This window comes from Stegodyphus dumicola, chromosome 1 (assembly GCF_044657685.1).
Source record: "Stegodyphus dumicola isolate Sdum_Otavi_A_Nest chromosome 1, ASM4465768v1".
Lineage (NCBI taxonomy): Eukaryota > Metazoa > Arthropoda > Arachnida > Araneae > Eresidae > Stegodyphus > Stegodyphus dumicola.
Genome location: NC_140768.1, coordinates 140,372,236 through 140,394,605, shown reverse-complemented (window position 1 = coordinate 140,394,605; position 22,370 = coordinate 140,372,236). Strand labels below are relative to the sequence as shown.

The following is a 22,370-nucleotide window of genomic DNA, read 5'->3' as shown; positions in this document are numbered from 1 at the left end:
CATCAACGCTTTCGAAATATCTAATCCTCAAGTTTCTAATATCCATTTGAATGCTTTGAAGGGATCTATACTTTATTTGAATTTCATTCTTATTCGAACTATCATCATATTCCTTCACAACATTTTCTAACCTAGTTAGTTTCGCTTTTAACGAAGTTTTATTTCTATCTAATGCCAGCATTTTGTTCACTTCTTCGGTTCTGCTGACCAATGTACTAAGATTCTAAACTACTAAGTGGACTGTATAGCAAAAGAACTAACTAATTTATTTACAGTAATTAACTATTCAGATCTAATACATGCTCTAGCATGTTGCTTAGCCGAATCCAGATGGCCAAGTGAGAGTTTCTCTACTTATCCAATAGGTGGCGCTGTATTCTAACTTAACACCATTCTCATGGACCTTCTAAGAGACAGACTAATCCAATGGGCGGAGCGTGCGTCATGCACATGTCCGCAGGAAAGAGTAGGGACGATCTGGCTTATTTTAACACGGAAACCTATGGCGTTTGTATCACATAATTGCTTTAATTATTAAATGTGATATGTTGTACAAGTGATAAAATTATGAAAGTCACAGTTTTTGCAAATAAGATTTACTATTACATTAAAGTCACTAAAGTTTTTACTGCATTTTGCGCATTTTTTTCACTCGTTATTCTTTTACAAACATCTTTACTTTGGTAAAACAGTAAAAATTCTAAACGCAAAACTTATGAACTTATTTCTGAGTACAAATACAGTAAAATTAAATAATATTGATAGCATATGATGCTTTGAAGCAAATAAAGTAAAAATTAAACAAAATCTGATAGTTTTCTTTGATTTTTATGAGCATTTTCAGGCAGTAGTTTTTAAAATTATTGTAACATAACAAGACTATCATTTATTTGATTATATGATCATTATTTATTAACATTACAAGACGATTATTTATTTTAGTTCATAAAATTCGGAGCATAAACTTTTCTGAGTGTAATGAGGAAAAAAAAGATAAACTCTGGAAGCACTCGGATTTGATTTTGTATTACGTCCAAAGGAGCGTTTTTGTAACGTTTTGTGTGTTACCTTTATTTATTAAAAATCATGTTCTTCGCAAGTAAACCACATAAAATTCAATTCAAGAGCAATATCTCAAAATATTTGAAAATGGCGTATCTTTAGACTTTCCGCGCTGCAGATAAAAATGCTATTTTCTGTACAGGGTTGCCATTGCTCTCTTTGAACTAGTTGAGTTTGTTAATCAAGACTTCGTTAAAGTTACAAAATATGAAATGGATTAAAACAAATTCGAAATTAGGCCGTCCAGCTGCCCATGTTCAGGTGGAGGATTAGGTTATTCAGAATTTGATGGCTCTAAATTCCGTCATTTTTTCACAATACGAGAAACATACATGCATCCATGCAGATTTTCATCATTTAATTTCTTTAAATATAATACAGGGCGATAATATTTGGAGGCTACAGTTTACAAAGAGAAACGGACATTTATAGTGAAACAAAGCAAAATGCCGTTTAGAAACAAATAGCTTTTCTCAGTTGCCGCCCCTTTGGGCTAATAAAATAAATTCACAATAAATAAGACAACTTATGCAGAACTAGAAATAAATTGTAAAAAATAATTACAGTTAAATACAATTTTGAACATTAGAATAAATGCATAAAATTATTAAAGTATTAAAAGTGTTTATAGCTATGATGTATTATGAAATATTATTGAAATAAAACTCCTATGTAGGATATTATGCTATAATATTCACCTATAATTTTAAAAAAGCAGAACAGTTAAGAATTTTAAACAAAAACTTTCAAAAATCCATTTTTTTATTTTAGTATTTTTTTCTTATTTACACCAATAAAAAAGCATAAAAATTGTAAGAAAAAATTGTTTGTTTGAATTTTCCTTTTAGTTCAGATTTAAAATATTATTTTTTAAAAAGAAGTAGATACAAATTTCCTTACAGCATATGAAAAGCTAAAAAAATATCCAGACCTGAAAGCATGCGACAGTTTTATAATTATTTAGAATATTAATTATGCTTGATAAACATGCTAAATTTTTAAAAATCAATCTCAATTTCAAAAATAAAACTATCTAAAAATTATAATTTGTGAAATGAGGCGCTATCACCAACTTTTTCTTGAAAATTATACGCGCTGCAATAGCCAATTATTGTTAAGTTTATGCAAGTCGTCCCTACTCCTCCGGATGTGGTCAAGGTGACAGCCGGGAATGCGCCAGGAGAAGGGAGAAAACCCATTTGGGTTGGTCTATTTCTTATAAGGTCCATGACCATTCTACATTGACGTCATTCACCTGCAAATCTCTAAGTGTTGAGCAGCTGGCTAAACCCTAATCACAGTACTTTGACAAATAATTAAATTTTGATATAATAGCTGTGTTAAAAATAACATTGTATGTAAAAAATAGAAAGTTTATTTTTCCTCTCAGACACAGCAGTAGTAACATTCCTCCTAATTGTATTACTTGCTGCGTAATTTTATATTGTTGCGTGCGTACGGGTTCGTTACGAAATGAATGCACATGTCCGATGAAAAATAAACAAAAATTTATTATTATCACAACAAATATGATTAAATGTCCTCAATTAATCGTGCAGTATTACAATATCTCACAGTAGTTATCTTTTAACTACTCAAATGTCCAATAGAACGTAATTCAAATCAGCTAAAGAAAGCTAATCCGCGAATTCGCTACAATTAACAAGAGCAGTTTCCTAAACAACAACAAACTAAGCAACTACTACGAACTGAGATGTTTTCCTCCTTTTATAAGATTTTAAAAATCACGCGCTAGAATTTTCTAGTACTTTCTCGAAATCAAAAAGAGATATTTATTTATTTAATGCACGCGCTCTTGTATTTTCAATTTTCCGGCTAAGCTTTCTTTTAATATTCGTCACGCGCTGCACTGCGCGAGAAATAAAACCATTTAATTTATAATTGAACTAACATTAGCTTTTAAATACCAAATTCGTAACACTGCCCCCTTCCCAAGGACTGCACGTCCCGGGCAGTACAATCCCTGGACAGGAAGCCAAACTTACAACTGAGGCATTAATTACATTACAATATCAAACAACATGAACAATAAATGTAATAGATAACTTAAACAAATCAAATACTAAATGCATATCAAATACTAAATACAAATCAAATCAAATACACATTTAAAAACAAAAAAGACCATGGTCTTATACTATTTACAATTATTTACATTACGCACTATGGCCATAGAATGAGCTAACCTGTCGTAATGAACGACTTTAGGTTTAGAGTTCGAAGACTTACGGATCCGAACCACGACGTCATTCAGCCTGTTTAGGACCGTGTACGGACCATCCCAAGGTGACTGTAATTTCGGACAAAGTCCTTTCCGTCGAGTCGGATTCCACAACCACACCTTGTCTCCTTCGTGGAATTGATGTTCAGTAGCTCTTGTATCGTTGCGGGTCTTCATCTTCTCTGTCGCCAAGTTGACTCGCTCTCGTGCAAAGTTGTGCATCACTTCAAACCGGGCCTGGAGATCTTGAATATATTCCTCAGACGATGGAGCATCCGGAGGGCGACCAAACAATAGATCACAAGGCAGACGAAGGTCACGACCGACAGCACTGCGGTAAGTCAGTAAAAACAGTGGTAATTTCTCGTCCCAATCCTGTTGGTTTCTGGAAACCACTAATGAGAGGTTATTAAGGATGCTTCGATTGAACCTCTCTACCATGCCGTCCGACTGGGGATGTAATGGCGTCGTTTGTGTTTTGTCAATGCCGAGTAGTTTGCAGAGTTCTTTGATTACTGCCGACGTAAAATTCCTTCCCTTATCGGAATGTAACTGAAGAGGCACTCCGAACCTGGAAATCCAGTGCTGTACCATCACCTCAGCTATTGTGACAGCCTCTTGATCAGGAACAGGGTACGCTTCAGGCCACTTGGTGAAGTAATCAATGACAACGAGTATGTATTTGTTGCCATCAGCAGTTCGTGGCAGAGGTCCCAAGATGTCAAAGGCGTTCAAAAGGCGCCCCTACGTTGTAACGTTGCAGCTTTCCTCGGCTGCGTCTCTTCGGTCCTTTCCGACCTGCACAGGCATCGCAGGATCGGCACCACTTTTGCACGTCATCCTTTGCATTATTCCAGTAAAAGCGCTCACGAGCTCTCTGTAAGGTCTTCATTATTCCAAAATGACCTCCCGTAGGGCTGTTATGTAGTTCTTTAAGGACATCAGGAATGCGGGATCTTGGAAGTATCAGCTGCCATCGGACGTCTTCTCATCATCCGATTCGAATTTCCGGTATAAGACGCCGTTTCGAATGTGATGTGAATCCCAGAGTACCCAATATTGTTTGATTGTAGGACTACAGATAGAAATGTCCTGCCAGGTAGGTTTTCTGTTTGATGACTCCATTAAATCAATTATGGGTTTAATGTCGCGGTCTTCCAGCTGGTCTTTCCTGACTTCATCATCACTCCACGGTTCTCGATCAGTCGATGTTGATGTTGTAATCTGTCTTGTGACCGGAGTCAGCAACTCGTATTTTGCTTCCACCCTGGAACAATATCGGCAGCTTTCTTGGCAAGGTCTTCTAGACTGGGCGTCGGCGTTTCCGTGTGATGATCTCTTACGATGACGGATAGTGATGTCATATTCTTGGAGGCTCTGTATCCACCTGGCTATTTGACCCTCAGGATTCTTGAAATTTAAAAGCCAGGTCAATGATGCATGATCGGTGCGGAGCAGGAATTTTCTGCCGTATAGATAGTGATGGAACTGTTCTACAGCTTTGACTATGGCGAGCAACTCTTTCCTGGTGACACAATAATTCCTCTCCGGTTTAGACAGGCACTTGCTTCAGTACGCCACTAAACGTTCTTGGCCGTCTATTTCTTGGGACAAAACAGCACCAACACTTTCATTGCTCGCGTCGGTGTCCAGAATAAATGGTCGGTCAAGCTGAGGATACGTCAGGATTGGAGCAGATGTTAAAGCCTCCTTTAAGTTGTTAAATGCATCCTCGCATTCTTTTGTCCACAAGAACTTTTGGTTGCTCTCTGTCAGCTTGTGAAGGGGTCTTGCGATGGAAGAAAAGTCCTTCACGAATTTCCTATAGTAGGTGCAAGGCCCTAGAAAGCTTCTCAGCTGATGGACATTTTCGGGACGTTTCCAGGATTTAACGGCTGATACCTTTTCAGGATCCGTGCGCACACCTTCTGCAGAGATGACATGTCCCAGGTAAGTCACTTCCTTTCGGAACAATTTGCATTTAGCGGGACTCAGCTTCAGATTGGCTTCTTTCAGTTTCTGAAGCACCTTCCTAAGATTTTCTAAATGTTCTTCAAAACTCTTTCCTACGATGATGATGTCGTCCAGGTATATCAGGCAGGCTTCGTAGGAAAGGCCTTTCAAAACAGTTTCCATAAGACGTTCGTGCCGGCGCATTACACAGTCCAAACGGCATTACCTTGAATTGCCAAAGCCCTTGTCCCGTAGTAAATGCCGTCTTTTCTCGGTCTTCAGGCTGTATTTCTACCTGCCAATACCCACTCTTTAAATCAAGTGTTGAGAACCACTTGCTTCCAGAAAGAGTGTCTAGGATGTCGTCAATTCTAGGAAGAGGGTAACTGTCTTTCTTCGTAACCTCATTCAACCGGCGATAGTCGACGCAAAATCTTGTTGAGCCGTATTTCTTTCTGACTAGGACGATGGGAGATGCCCATAGACTTACTGAAGGCTCGATGATATCGCTTTCTTCCATATCTTTTAACAGTGTTCGCACCTCTTCCTGTTTAGCAAACGGTAGACGTCTTGGATGTTGCTTGATCGGGGGATGATCGCCGGTATCTATTCTATGTTGTGTCAAACTAGTTCGACCCACGTCAGAAGACGAGCGGGAGTAAACAACTTGAAGATCTTTAATGACGCGATCGGCAGCATTCCTCTCTTTATCGTTTAATTGGGCACTCTGCAATAACTCCGATGTAATGCTTTCTGAGGACACGGATTCTTGGATGTTACTCTTTCTTTCAACGGTGGTTACTGGAGTACATGCTGCAACCACTTCACCTTTCTTAATAATTCTCCCCTTCTCAGTTACATTGGCGACTCTCACCGGGATAACCGTTCTGAATAGGTCGACGAGTGTTGAGGCTACTAGTACTCCTTTTGGGCTATTACAGTTATTGGCATATTTATTCTATGATGCCGTAGCGGAAATTTCTGTTTTCGGCTATGGATCCAGGAAGTAAAATTTCTGTTCTTGCCGGTATTGTGATATTGTCTTGTGCTATGATTTTATGGACAGATTTAACTTCATCATTAATTCCGAATAGGGCTATGTCCTCAGATGTAGAATGCAATTCGTTATTTTTAAAGTCCAAGGAAAAATTGTATTTCCTTAGAAAGTCCAATCCGAGTATGCAAGAATCAGTGATCTCTGCTACATATGCCGTGTGATGGTAAGCGCGGCACTTCCAAACGTGATGTTAACGTTTAATTTTCCATCGATGTCGATCTTCTCGCCGGACACAGTCTGGAGGGTAACGCAGGGCGGCGTCCAGATAAGTTTGCTTTCCAGTTTCTGAGCCAAATCTTTTCGGATGATGGTAACGTTGGCTCCTGTATCTATAGTCATATTGCAGGGAACTCCATTAATATATTCTATTATGAAAAGTCCATTACTGCCGCCTCTCACTGCAGAAATCTGAAGCGCTTTAAACTGGGGCTTTTCATTATCTGGCAACCTCCGCTCCTCGAGATAGCCACTAATTAGTTTCCCTGCTGTTTGTTAGGAGCGATCTTAACATCCGTACCCTGGGGTGTTCTGCAGTTTCGTCGTATGTGTCCTTCAGCACCGCAGTTCCAGCACTTAACGGTCGGTTTCTTCTCACCAATATTCCGTCCCAAGGCGTTCAGTTGTCTAGTTAAATCGTCTAGTCGAGCGGTGACGTGATCCCCTGGCTCCTGGACTTGAGCAGCTCTGACTGGGTGGCGGTCTCGACGAGTGGCTTGCTGGGCTGCCTCAAATTTCATGGCACACACTAAAGCGCTTTTCAAATCTTTAACATCCGCCATTCGCCGTGCTTTCTGTATTTCAAGGTCCCGGATGCCATCGATGAAATATTGCAGCGACAGGATTTCCCTCGTTTCTCTCGGGCACTCCGTAAAGGAGAGGTGGGACAGCCTTTCAACATCCGTGGCGAGTTCCTGCAGTGATTCGGTGGGCTTCTGTTGACGAGATTTTAATTGAAGCCTGCTGTAGTCTTTTAAACATTTCTCGCCAAAGCGCAGCTCCAATGCGCCGGATAGAGCTTCGAAGTCAAGTCTTTGGTTTTCGGGAAGCGTCTGCAGGATATCCGCTGCGTCTACTCTCAGAGAAGCGGCGAGATGACAGGCCTTAGTTTGGGAGTCCCATCCATTCGCATCCGCCACTATAGAAAATTGTGTTTTATACACCTGCCAGGAGGTCTTCCCATCATATGTCGATAGCTTCAGAGAGGGACGAGCAGGCATGGGTAGAAATTTTAAACCATCCGAAGAGCTCTCTGCCGTCGCTACGAATTTCTTTAAAGTGTCAACTTCTTTGGCGAGGACAGTAGAAATTCTGTCTTCGATTTGTTGTTCAATATGTCCTTGGACGGCAGAAACTCTTTCTTCAATTTGTTGTTGGAAAGCTGAAACTCTTCCTTCGACTCGTTTCTCCACAGCCGACACTCTATCTTCTATTTCATCTTTGACAGAAGAAACCTTTTCTTCAATTTGCCCGACTTTATTTTCGACAGCTCCTATTCTGTATTCCAAAGCCTCAAATTTACTTTCTATTACGCAGGTTATTTCTCTTTTCATTTCGTCTTGACCTGATTCAATCTCTCCTTGTACAGCTTTTATGTCTTCTTTAAAAGTTACTTGACCAGCTTCCAACTTTTCGTGAACTGCTTCCATTTCCTTTTTAACGGATCTCATCTCTCCTTTAACGGAATCTTGGCCCAATTTCATTTCTTCCTTAACGGAGTTGACGGCTCTTTCCGTCTTTTCTTGGAAAGCAGCAAATGCAGTCATCATTTGCCTGAATTGTTCTTCCATCGCTTTTGTTATTGGCATTCAAATCCCACTTCTGACACCAAAAATTGTTGCGTGCGTACGGGTTCGTTACGAAATGAATGCACAAGTCCGATGAAAAATGAACAAAATTTATTATTATCACAACAAATATGATTAAATGTCCTCAAATAATCGTGCAGTATTACAATATCTCACAGTAGTTATCTTTTAACTACTCAAATGTCCAATAGAACGTAATTCAAAACAGCTAAAGAAAGCTAATCCGCGAATTCGCTACAATTAACAAGAGCAGTTTCCTAAACAACAACAAACTAAGCAACTACTTCGAACTGCGATGTTTTTCTCCTTTTATAAGATTTTAAAAATCACGCGCTAGAATTTTCTAGTACTTTCTCGAAATCAAAAAGAGATATTTATTTATTTAATGCACGCGCTCTTGTATTTTCAATTTTCCGGCTAAGCTTTCTTTTAATATTCGTCACGCGCTGCACTGCGCGAGAAATAAAACCATTTAATAAGTGAACTAACATTAGCTTTTTAAATACCAAATTCGTAACAATATTATGAGTTGTAGTTTTTATCATCCCTTGAGTGGGGCTCGAGACGCCGAGGTAGTAGGTCGTGTCCACGAAGCTCCGCGTTTTACGAATCTAGCAGCGGAAATACTTATTTTTGGATGGGAATTCCAGTCGCAATGGATAGTGCTACTTCTTACGAACACGCAGATATTAAGTTTTTGTGCCTGAGACCATTCGTTAATTAATTACGAAGTAATTAACATCTGTGATCAGCGAAAGTCGTGATTGTACTCAGCAGCTGTGTTTCAAGCGCCCATCGAGCAGTCGCCGGAGCATGCCGCCCAGTGAAAATTATATCATCAGAAAACGGACAACATGAGGTTTAAGTTGACACCAGTTACAAGTCGGTATATTAATTAGAACCGGAGGAATTAATTTTTAAACCATTAATTTCTCAGCCACGAGGTCCTGCGACCCCTGACCTTTTGAGGGAGCTGAACGGTCACTGCATTTCAACGCACCCCTCCCCGTCGACAGTGATTTCCTGTCTGTTTACAAAGAGAAGAATAAGGACTGGGGATTCCTTACTCAAAATACTAATTACGCGATTAATTAGGGCAGCTCATCGGAACCAGCAGATTTGGAACATGCATGCTATGAGAATTACTCGGATATAAATTTCATACTTCTAGGACGAGTACAACTCAAGATACCGTAATTGTGCTTCTCGGGACTTCGATGTTGCTCTTCAATTAATTGTGTTTACGCGTGTTTTAATTGAGTGTTTGTGCTTCCGATTTAAGTGTGTGCACGTTACACACCTTGGATTACTCTGTTCCTGATTCATCCACAGATGAAGAACAGATGAAGTTTGTACGGCCAAGGTAGGCTTTACCAGCATTTATAATATTTACGTTAATTGCAAATCTAATTAACAGACATTTTATCATTCTGGATGTGCTAACCTAACCTATTTTGTCAAGGACTTTTAAAAGTCAAAAGGCAATTTTTAAAAGTCACACTTCTTTAATTAATGTAAACTGAAAAATAGGTTTTAACAGGTCATAATTTTAATTACGTGATCTAACTAATTAAGGTAAAAATTAATTCTACGTGACTTATAATTATAACGCATCTGTCACAGTGATAATTTACTGTATTCATGTGTGTATATTTTGTGTAGTTACTGTGTGCTATGCCTGAAGTGTGTATTGAAATAATAACAAATGTAATTAACGAATATAATTATTATGAGTAATTAACCATATTTGTATATACAGCTATCTAAACTATAGTGCAATAGTGAATTTACTAAGCAGGAGTTTAAAAGAAGTAACATTTATGTGATATTTATCGGTCTATATTTGTAATATATGTGATAATATGCTTATGTTATTGTTCGTAATGACGTCACATACCACTGATTGTAATACCAGCCTAAAGCATAGCAGTATAACAGAATTACTGTGTAATGATGAGCATATGTTAACTTCTGGAATGTTGCACATTTAATACAGTGCTTAAATAATTACAATCGCGCTTAAATAGCTACAATTCATTACATAAATGTCATCAGTGCCTTGTGTCACAGACAAGTGATTGCCATCTTATAATTGTGAGAATTATTACCTGCATCTTTGTACACCTGGTAAAATAGTGATAAAATTAGTAACGTTCACAGACAAATAAATGCAACATGCCTGACTTGGATCAGTATACACACGAAGGAGATTTGGCAATACACTCCCTTATTAATTGTGTTTACGCGTTGACATCTCCTATCAAGAAAAAATTACGATATTTTATAAGGAGTGTATAACAATCGCGTGTCAAGAAAGAGGCAAAAGACACCTGCTGCCTAAAGAACTCAGGAATAGAATACTTGAAACACTAGACGCGTTCAGACAATTAGCACTCATCGGACCAGAGACAGTAATCCCAACAGCAAATATAGACGCGGCATCCAATACCGAAACTCAGCAAGTGGTCAACGCAGCGGCACTTACAGACAAACAGGCAAATCTGCCCCCTGTAACTGTCAATCCTAACAGCACGCCACAGGCCATAGTGACAAATCAACGAGGCAACGGAAATTTGACATACGCCGACGCCACACGAAAATCAACAAAACCCAGTCTGTTAATACAGCCTACCAGCGACACAACTTCTGCATCTCTTAAAGAACAACTAAGAGAGAAGGTGCCAATCTCTAAGCTTTCAGTCTCTATAAACAGAATTACCACCACTCGAAAAGGAGGATATCAGGTCTTCTGTAACACGGAGGAAGATGTTGACAAACTCACAACAGAAATCCAAAAAGCAGATATCCCAGCAGAAGTTAAGCGTCCGGAAAAGCGTCTCCCACGATGTGAGGTACACAACGTCCCGACGCACACACAACCAGAAGCCATCCTTGGGGAACTCAGTGCAGTTACAAATGTCCCAGCCAACCAGTTTAAAGCCCTCTACCGGCTCAGAGAACGCCGAGGGGATAGGATCAAATGGGTTCTCTAATGCCTTTGCAGCAGCAATACGTGCCCGAAAAGTGTACCTGGGATGGTCTACACATACCATCACGGAATACCACGGCATTACCAGATGTTTTAAGTGCTAACGATTGGGCCATACACAAGCACGCTGCAGGAGCTCAAGACAGTTCTGTGCCTTCTGTGGAGATGAACATGGAGTACGTGAATGTCGCGCGGAACACCCTGCCTGTATCAATTGTGGCGACGCAATACACGGATACGGCGCAAAGAGAGACCACAAACATCCGGCATACCACAGAGACTGCCCGAAGTTTAGGCAGGCCATCCAGAGATACCGAGACACGGTACAATATTAATGCAAGTTCTACAACTCACAGACGGGAGATGTACGAAGAGTCCAGAAGTACATGAATGCCAAAATGTATGATCAATGAAGCCAACTTGCATAGTGTTGCAAATATTAACTGTATGCAGATCAATCTACAGAAGGCTCATGCGGTAACAGCTCATGCTACGGCTTACGCCATAGACAATAAGATTGACATAATATTCCTCCAAGAGCCTTATACTAGAAACGGCAAAGTGATAGGGCTTCCCCTAACATGTGGACTCTACCAGAACGAGGACGCAGAAGCACCACCGAGAGCAGCAATAATTAACTGCAATCCGGCATGGTCGCTAAGTATCATACGACAAGAAAGGGATCAAGTCGCGGTACTATTAGGTACGAGTGAAACAAAAGTAGTACTAGCTACGGTCTACTCAGCGCCAACAACAACGGCAGAACCAGCAACGGTCTTCCTCTCGGCACTACTAAGGGACTATGGACGAGATAAAATGGTTATAGCAGGCGATTTCAACGCTCACAAAGTGTGCTGGGGCTATGCAGATACGGACTCCAAGGGTAGAATATTAGAAGATTTCATTTCAGCAAACAACTTAGTGTTACATAACTCAGCAGACTCTCCGCCAACCTTCGATAGGATTCACGCCAAGGGTTGGCCGGTTCTGACGATCACAACAGCAAGACTAGCCCCACAGTTACAGAATTGGGAGGTTATAGAAGGAACTAGCCTGTCTGACCATAACTATATCACGTTTCAGCTAGCTTGCTCGACGACTACTACCATTATAAGACGATACAACCTACCAGGTGGGAAGCTCAAATCCTTCACACAGCGTTGTAAAAGTCAACTTCAAGAACTGAACCCGAGGGTAGCATATGCCTCTATGCGCACAGAACTGGAAGATATCACGGAAGAAGTGGTCTCCATAATACAAAATGCCTGCGAAGCAGTCCTTCCAGCAAGAACCACTAAAAGGTTAAATACCCTGAGTTGGTGGACAAGTGATTTGCGAATACAACAGAAGAAATGTCGGGCCATCCGCCGCCGCCTCAAGAGAGAACGCCAGCGAAGTGATGGTGCGGACACGATGTTACTAACCGCATTCAGAAGAGAAAGAGCGCAATACAAAAGGATGGTAATACAGGCAAAGCTGAACTCCTGGAGGTCATTTTGTACAGAGAGTACAGCGCCCTTTGGCATTCAACATAAGTTAGCCACTGGAAAAAGGTTTACCCCTACGACTGTCCACCTAATGCAAGCAAGTGCGGAACATATAGACGGCCCCACAGCAGGTACATTAAATAAAATCATCGACATAGTCTTTTCGCAGGATGACGTCGAATATGACAGCGTGGAGCACCAGCGGCAAAGAAATGTTGTAGAGGACACATTTGTGCAGGATGACCAAGACTTCACAGTTAAAAAATAATGCAGGTCCTCCGAAGTCTGCCGAAAAAGAAGGCCCCAGGGCCAGATGGTGTTAATTACAATATTATCAAAGCAGTCATGAGCACAAACTTAGATTTCTTTGCAATATTCCTAAACCGTCTCTATAATACCGGCACTTTTCCAAGATGTTTCAAGGTTTGACAAACCATCCTGTTTCTGAAAAAGAACCGTGACCCCTCTAGCCCGGAATCGTACAGGCCAATATGCCTACTTTCCGCGCTAAGGAAGGTCTATGAGAAACTAATTATGAACAGGTTACGCCACCATCTGCAGGTCACGGACTACCTAAGTAAGTGCCAATATGGATTTAGGACTGGTAAATTGACGTTACATGCATTGATGGAGCTCAAGAACGAGATATGTCAAAACAAAAGCAACGGCCACCACATGGCGCTCATAAGCCTTGACTTGAAAAGCGCGTTTGACACGTTGTGGTGGCCTGAATCCTAAATGCATTAGCAGATGCCAAGTGTCCGTCAAATATGTACAGGACCATTAAACACTACCTCTCTGAAAGGAGTGCAATCGTAGTCCATAATGGAGGTATCTTACAGAGAACACAGACACGTGGATGCCCGCAAGGCTCATGCGCGGGACCACACCTCTGGAATATTACTTTCAATCGAATATTAGCAGATTCATGGCCAGACCACACCAAAGTAGTTGCTTATGCGGACGATGCAGCGTTCATCGTCAGAGGCCGCACAAGAGAGGAATTGCAGAAAAACTGCAACAACACATGTGCACTATTTAGTGAAAGATGCCGTCTCTTGAAGCTCAAAATAGCGGAGAATAAATCCCAAATAATACTGTACTCTAAAAAGGGAGGAACTCTGGCTAGGCAGCCAAGAATCACCATCAATGGACAACGGATCAAAATTGTCAAAGAACTAAGGTACCTGGGGCTTATTTTCGATAATAAAATGAATTGGATACCGCATATTTTAAACATCAAAAAGCGCACCATGGCAATTGCTAAAAACCTGCGTCTCACGCAAGGCTACAGCTGGGGACTCAGTCCACATATACACAAAATTCTTTATCAAACAGTGGCTGAAAAAATTGTGACATATGGGGCGGCTGTGTGGGCACAACCCATGCAGGGTCGTAAGACCAGACACCTACTCAGCATACAACGCCAATTCGCCCTGAATATCACACGGGCTTACCGCACGACCGCCACTAGTGCACTGAATGTCCTAGCCGGTCTTGTCCCTTTGCACATAAGCACGGAGCGAGAGGCGGTTTTCAACAAGTAAAACAACTAAGAACACCAACAACTCTGGAGGACATAGCATACTGGCCAGATGATTATGAAAAATCAATTAACATCCTAGAAAGACATCCTGCGACACAGGGAGTAGGAGTTAAGGTCACCCTCAGACAACAGATAGAGCGTATGCAAATGCATACGACATATTACTACACTGAATGGTCCAAAATGGACGATAACGTAGGATGTGCGCTAGTCGCGTTCCGGAACCATCAGGAAATTTCACACTGGAAAGGCCACCTACATGGGAACAACAGCGTCTTTCAAGGGGAGGCTTTGGCAATTCACAAGACAGTGAAACAGATAGCTGAACAAAAGCTGTATAATACCATCATAGTGTCAGACAGTATGTCTGCGCTACAAGCAATTGAAAATACTATGCATACATCGGCTATCATTCATGATATTCAAAGTCTCCTGCCTGACACAATCCATCTAAACACCCGCCTGGCATGGACAAAAGCCCATGCAGGAAATATCGGGAATGAAAAAGCCGACCTCCTTGCGAAGGACGCTGCCTTAATAAGGAAGCGGATGCACTTACAGTCCCATGGCCGCATTCCACACTCAAACGTAAGCTTCACCTACAAGCTCAGTCAATGTGGCAAGCAGAGTGGGGTGCAGCACACACGGGTCGACGGACGCACTATCATCTGCTGTACGTCAATCCTGCAAGACTGTACTCAAACCCGCATATGGTGCGCTATATAACAGGTCACGGACCATTTCCGGAGTACTTTGCGAGGCACGGTATCATCAGCACAGACCAGTGCAGCTGCGGCCACCTCGGTACTCCGGAACATTACGTCACAGTGTCCAATTACAAGCGGACTGCATATCCCTATTCCCACTGAGAAACGACAGGCTTTTTGTAAATATATGGTGAAGCAAAGGCACCTCAGCCGAAAGATTACAAAAATCATGACGGCATTGGCAAGATACGGCACAGATCTATGTGCCGTAGAATAAATATTGCACTCAGCAAGACAGAGGCCAAATTACACAGTATTCACTGCGCTAAGAGACTGCTCTAACTCCAGTGTAACCTCTACTACATGGCTTCATGCCTAAACAAATTACACATGTAACCCTAATGTATATGTATGTGATCCTAAATGAATATGTAATGCATCCTAAATGTACATGTATATGTTATTGCACGTGAATCTCAGTGTAATTTTATACGATCCCACATAGGGATATATTGCCTCTGAAACGTTCTGCACATTTGTCCACACTGATATGAAACTGTAAGAAATTCATCACTTATAAATGAATGTAGCTCCATAATTAAACAAATTGCATCTGTATGTAATCCCAAATGTATATGCATGTAATCCGAAATGAATATGCAATGCATCCTTAATGCATATGTCTCCATTATAGTACGTGAATTTTAACGTAATACTACACCTGTATGTAATCTTAAATGCAATCCCAAACGAATATGTATGTAATCCGAAATGAATATGTAACGTATTGTTGCGTGCGTACGGGTTCGTTATGAAATGAATGCACAAGTCCGATGAAAAATGAACAAAAATTTATTATTATCACAACAAAAATGCTTAAATTTTCTCAAATTATCATGCAGTATTACAATATCTCACAGTACTTATCTTTTAACTACTCAAATGTCCAATAGAACGTAATTCAAAACAGCTAAAGAACGCTAATCCGCGAATTCGCTACAATCAACAACAGTAGTTTTCTAAACAACAACAAACTAAGCAACTACTACAAACTGAGATGTTTTCCTCCTTTTATAAGATTTTAAAATCACGCGCTAGAATTTTCCAGTACTTTCTCGAAATCAAAAAGAGATATTTATTTATTTAATGCACGCGCTCTTGTATGTTCAATTTTCCGGCTTAGCTTTCTTTTAATATTCGTCACGCGCTGCACTGCTCGAGAAATAAAACCATTTAATTTATAATTGAACTAACATTAGCTTTTTAAATACCAAATTCGTAACACTGCCCCCTTCCCAAGGACTGCACGTCCCGGGCAGTACAATCCCTGGACAGGAAGCTAAACTTACAACTGTGGCATAATTGCAACTGAGGCATAAACATTACATTACAATATCAAACAACATAAACAATAAATGCAATAACTAACTTAAACAAATCAAATGCTATCAAATACTAAATACAAAACAAATACTAAATACAAATAAAATACTAAATGCAAATCAAATACTAAATACAAATCAAATCAAATACACATTTAAAAACAAAAAGGACCATGGTCTGATACTATTTACAATTATTTACATTACGTACTATGGCCATAGTAATGAGCTAACCTGTCGTAAGAGTTCGAAGACTCACGGATCCGAACCACGGCGTCATTCGTGTTCAGTACTGTATATGGACCATCCGAAGGTGACTGTAATTTAGGACTCAGTCCTTTTCGTTGAATCGGGTTCCACAACCATACCTTGTCTCCTTTGTTGGATCTATGTCTAGTAGCTCTTGTGTCGCATCTGGTCTTCATTTTCTCCGTCGCCAAGTTGACTCGCTTTCGTGCAGAACGGTGCATCCCCTCAAACCGGGCCTGGGCATCTTGGATGTGTTCCTCAGGCGATGAAGGCGCATCCGTAGGGCGACTAAACAGGCGGTCACAAGGCAGACGAAGGTCTCGACCGAAGAGCTTCTGGGATGGAGAATAGCTGGTAGTCTTGAGTTTCTTTTCGACCCTGGTATGATTTCGGCAGCTTCCCAAGCTCGATCTTTCGGACAAGGCGTCGACATTTCCAGGCGAGGATCCCTTTTGAGGATGGATAGTCATGCCATCAGATGCTGAAAGCAGCTTATTGTTTTTGAAATCTAAGGAAAAATTGTATTTCCTTAAAAAGTCCAATCCGAGTATGCATGGATCTGTAATATCCGCCACATATGCCGTGTGATGGTAGGCGGCACTTCCAAACGTGATGTTTACGTTTAACTTCCCAGTTATGTCGATCTTGTCACCAGACGCAGTCTGAAGGGTAACACAGGATGGCGTCCAAATAAGTTTATCTTTAAACTGTTCAGCTAAATCTTTCCTAATGATGGTAACATTAGCTCCTGTGTCAATGATCATATTGCAATGAACTCCATCGATATTCCCATTGATGGACAGTCCGTTATTGTTGCCACTCACTATAGAGATCTTAAGCGCTTTAAAACAGGGTTTTTCATTATCTGGCAACCTCCGTTCCTTGATATGGTCATTAATTTCTTTCCTGCGTCGTTGCTCAGAAATTGTCTCAATTTTCGTACCCTGGGGTGTTCTGCAATTCTTTCGTACGTGGCCTTCAGCTCCACAGTTCCAGCACTTTGGTTTCTTGTCAGTCCTTTTCCTTCCCGTGGCATTTAATTGTCTGTTTAAATCGTATGCCTTATTTTCCGTGCTCTGGAGTTCTGCAGTTCCTTCGTAGGTGGCCTTCAACACCGCAATTCCAGCACTTTAGGGTCGGTTTTGTTTCACCACTATTCCGTCTTAAAGCATTCACTGGTCTTGTCAACTCATCCGTTTCATTATCCGTGCCCTGGGGTGTTCTGCAATGCCGTCGTAGGTGACCTTCAGAACCACATCTCCAACATCTTACAGCCACTTTGTTCTCACTGCTACTCCGTATCAAATCTTCGACTTGTCTGGCTAAATCATCTAAACGAGCCATCAGTTGATCCACTGGCTCATGGACTCGCACAGCTCTAACTGGGTAGCGGTCTCGACGAGTGGCTTGCTGGGCTGCCTCAAATTTCATGGCGTACACTAGAGCACTTTTTAAATCTTTTACATCCGCCATTCGTAGAGCTTTCTGTATTTCAGTATCTCGGATGCCGTCGATAAAGTATTGCAAGGACATGATTTCCCTTGTTTCTGTCGGGCATTCCGAAAAGGCGAGATGGAACAGCCTTTCAACATCCGCGGCGAGCTCCTGAAGTGTTTCGGTAGGCTTCTGTTGACGAGATTTTAATTGGAGCCTGCTGTAGTCTTTTAAACACTTCTCCCCAAAGCGCAACTCCAAGGCGCCGGACAGAGCTTCGAAATCTAACCTTTTGTTTTCGGGAAGAGTCTGAAGGATATCCGCTGCGTCGGCTCTTAGAGAAGCGGCGAGATGACAGGCCTTAGCTTGGGAATCCCATCCATTCGCATCCGCCACGATAGAAAATTGTGTCTTATACACCTGCCAGGAGGTCTTCCCATCATATGTGGATAGCTTCAGAGGTGGACGAGCAGGCATTGGTAAGAATTTAAAATCATCACTTTTGCTCCCTGCCGACGCTACGAATTTCTTTAAAGTATCCATTTCTTTGGCAACTGCAGAAACTCTCTCATCAATTTGTTCTTTTACAGAAGAAACTCTTTCTTCTATTTCTTCTTTCACCGAAGAAACTCTTTCTTCAATATGTCCAACTTTATTTTCAACTGCGTCAATTCTGCCTTCCATAGCTTCAAATTTATTTTCTATTATGCAAGTAATTTCTCTTTTAATTTCTTCTTGACCAGCTTGAACGGCTTTCATTTCGTCCTTAACGGATTCCTGGCCCAATTTCATTTCTTCCTTAACGGATTCCTGGCCCAATTTCATTTCTTCCTTAAATGATGCTTGGCCAGCTTCCATCTTTTCTTGGAATGCAGCAAAAGCACTAATGAGCTGTCTCAATTGTTCTTCCATCGCTCTTGTTATTGGCATTCAAATCCCACTTCTGACACCAAAAATTGTTGCGTGCGTACGGGTTCGTTATGAAATGAATGCACAAGTCCGATGAAAAATGAACAAAAATTTATTATTATCACAACAAAAATGCTTAAATTTTCTTAAATTATCATGCAGTATTACAATATCTCACAGTACTTATCTTTTAACTACTCAAATGTCCAATAGAACGTAATTCAAAACAGCTAAAGAACGCTAATCCGCGAATTCGCTACAATCAACAACAGTAGTTTTCTAAACAACAACAAACTAAGCAACTACTACAAACTGAGATGTTTTCCTCCTTTTATAAGATTTTAAAATCACGCGCTAGAATTTTCCAGTACTTTCTCGAAATCAAAAAGAGATATTTATTTATTTAATGCACGCGCTCTTGTATGTTCAATTTTCCGGCTTAGCTTTCTTTTAATATTCGTCACGCGCTGCACTGCTCGAGAAATAAAACCATTTAATTTATAATTGAACTAACATTAGCTTTTTAAATACCAAATTCGTAACAGTATCCTTAATGCATATATCTCTGTTATAGTACGTGAATTCTAATGTACTTCTAATTAAACTGCGCTGGTATATAATCTTAAATATATTTTCATGTAATCCTAATGAATATGTCCTGTATCCTCAATGTATATATTATAATTGAATATGTGACGTATCCTTAATGTACCCTTAATGTCTATGAATATAATATTGCACGCGAAGTTAACTGTAATTCTACACTAAATCAGACATACCAGAATTACCTCTAAATTCCTTTTACTGCACAGCTCCATATCTAAACAAATTGAATTTACATGTAATCTCCAATACATATGTATGCAATCTGAAAGGAATATGTAATATTTCCTTAATGCATGTGTCTCTGTAATAATACGTGCATTTTACTATAATGCTAATTAAACTACAACTGTATGTAATTCTAAATGTCAGCCCAAACGTATACGTACGTAATCCGAATGAACGTGTAATGTATCCTAAACGCATATGTCTCTGTTATATTACGTGAAATTTACTGTAATTCTAATTAAACTGCACTTGTATGTAATCCAAATGTATACGTATGTAATCCAAATGAATATCTTATATTTCCTTAATGTTTCCTTATCGCATATTATAATTGTATATGTCACGCATCCTTAATGTACCCTTAACGTATATGTATATGTTATTGCACATGAATTTAAATGTAATTTTACACTAATTCATGCATACCAGACTTATCTTTGTATTGCTATTATTGCACAGCTCCGTATTTATACAAATTGCATTTACATGTATTTCCAAAAGTATATGTATGAAATCCGAATTGTATATGTATGTAATCCGAAACGAATATGTAATGTGTCCTCAATGCATATGTCTCTGTTATAGTACGTGAATTTTGATGTCACTCTAATGATTATGTCATGTATCCTTACTGCATATTATAATTGTATATATTATGTATCCTTAATGTACCCTTAATGTATATGTATGTTATTGCACACGAAAATGCACATCATAATTGTATCTGTTACGTATCCTTAATGTACCCTTAACGTATATGCATATGCTATTGCATACGAACTTAAATGTAAATCTACAGTAATTTAGGCATACCAGAATCATTTCAGTATTGCTAATACTGCACAGCTCTGTATTTAAAGAAATTGCATTTGTATGTAATCCGAATTGTATATGCATGTAATCTCAAATGAATACGTCATGTATCCTCAATGCATATGTCTCTGTTATAGTACGCCAATTTTAATGTAATTCTAACTAAACTGCACTTGTATGGAATCCTAATGTACAAGTATGTAATCCCAAAAGTACACGTATGTAACCCGATATGCATAAGGGGGTAATGTATCCTTACTGCATACATCTCTGCTCCAGTACGTGAATATTAATGTAGTTTTTAATTTACCTGCATATGTATACCTGTTATGTTTTCGTCTGTATGGATCCCCATAGGGATCTATTGCATGAGGTTCTATGCATAATTGTATCACTGTTCAATCAGCATTAACTTTAAATAATCTGTAATTATCATCGAGCAGAACGCATTCTTGAAACTTATGAACGCAAGCGTTTCATAAGTGTCATTGGTATTATTTAGTTTAGCCATTTATTTTATTGTACGAATTAACATACTAATCTCATTTCTGTTGATGTCAATATACGCATTCTTGTACCTTGTTTCATCGTGTGCTCTTGCAATAATAACATTTGATTTGTTGCTCTCATTTTAAACTTTATAAATCTCACTTGCTATTTTATAAATCACTATATTGTATCTATCATGTATCAACTGTATGTTCAACCGCCCTTGTATGGCAATGTATCTCTCTTCTTTTAGTCTCAATAAATTCCCGGGGGCCCTTTGGTTCGTTGAACTGCTCCTGGGATGGATCCGGCGTTGCGTCTGGGCGCTCGGTGCGAGGCACGCGTGAGGCTCCTCTCTAGCCAACTCTAGATAAGGGTGGACATGGTGCTGTACTGATTAATCTCTATGGCAAAGGGACAGTGCCTATGCCCACCGTCACTTATCACTTATCATCACTTATCACTTATCATCCCTTTCCTTCTGCTTTAAAAGTTCGCGACATTTAGAAAGAAACTAGAAGCTTAAATTTCATACAGCGAATTATGCAAATATGTTTAGTGGAGTAATATTGAATTTTTAAAAATTTTCACAATTTGAAGAGGTCTATGAGAAATCCTTCAAATTTTGCACCAGTGATTTTAAGGAATAGTTGCTAAATATCAGAAAACAATGAGAATTAAGTTCACCTTACGTAAGCTGAAATATTGGCAGTACCCGTTTTCCTCTCGCAACATTAATGCATCCAAGCAATTTCGACAATACATTATCAGCTGCAGAAGATTTTATTTACTTTTCAGACTCTAATTCCAACAAAATTTACAATAGTTTAATTTGTATTGTTAATATGTTTAGAGTTAATTGTGTTGTTAGTCTAAAGCTGTAATTTTCTCTCTAAGTTAGTACTAAAGGATATAAAGTTAAAAAAAAAAATTAATTATGTTTTGCAATACTTACTTCAAATTCTGATTGATACTGGAAACTTGTTACACTAAATCTGCTGAAAAATATTTTCAGATATATAAGTTTAAATCTGAAATAGAAAAATATAGCCTTATTTGACACTTATCTATGCATCTTTCGCATTGTATTTAATGTAGACATGAAAAAGAAATTCAGTTTGTTTAACAATAAAATTTCCTACGTGTAGCAATTATCGATAATGTTAGTAAGTGCAACAAAATTATTGTTATTATTTATGAAACAACACTTCAAAACGGAGTAATACTCAGCTCAAAATCTTTATTTAAATAATCTAGCGGTACATTTTGTTGTCCGTTACCTAAATTAACAAGCAGAACCATGTATCACTAGCACTTTGTTAACAATTGTAACCTAGATAACCTTAGATAAGAAGAATTTGTTAAAGAAATTTCAAGTGTTTGCTCTGAGGTCCGTTACTTTCCAAAGCTTACAA

The 22,370-nt window shown here is 39.5% G+C and overlaps 1 long non-coding RNA gene across 1 annotated transcript in view; it reads right to left on the bottom strand.

Annotated features, from left to right (window-relative positions):
* LOC146999278 (uncharacterized) overlaps positions 1-22,370 on the bottom strand; it is a 62,542-nt gene that overhangs the window by 23,971 nt on the left and 16,201 nt on the right. Inside the window, exon 2 of the long non-coding RNA XR_015039611.1 lies at positions 21,911-21,986. This is a non-coding gene — a long non-coding RNA (uncharacterized LOC146999278). The remainder of the gene's footprint in view (positions 1-21,910; positions 21,987-22,370) is intronic.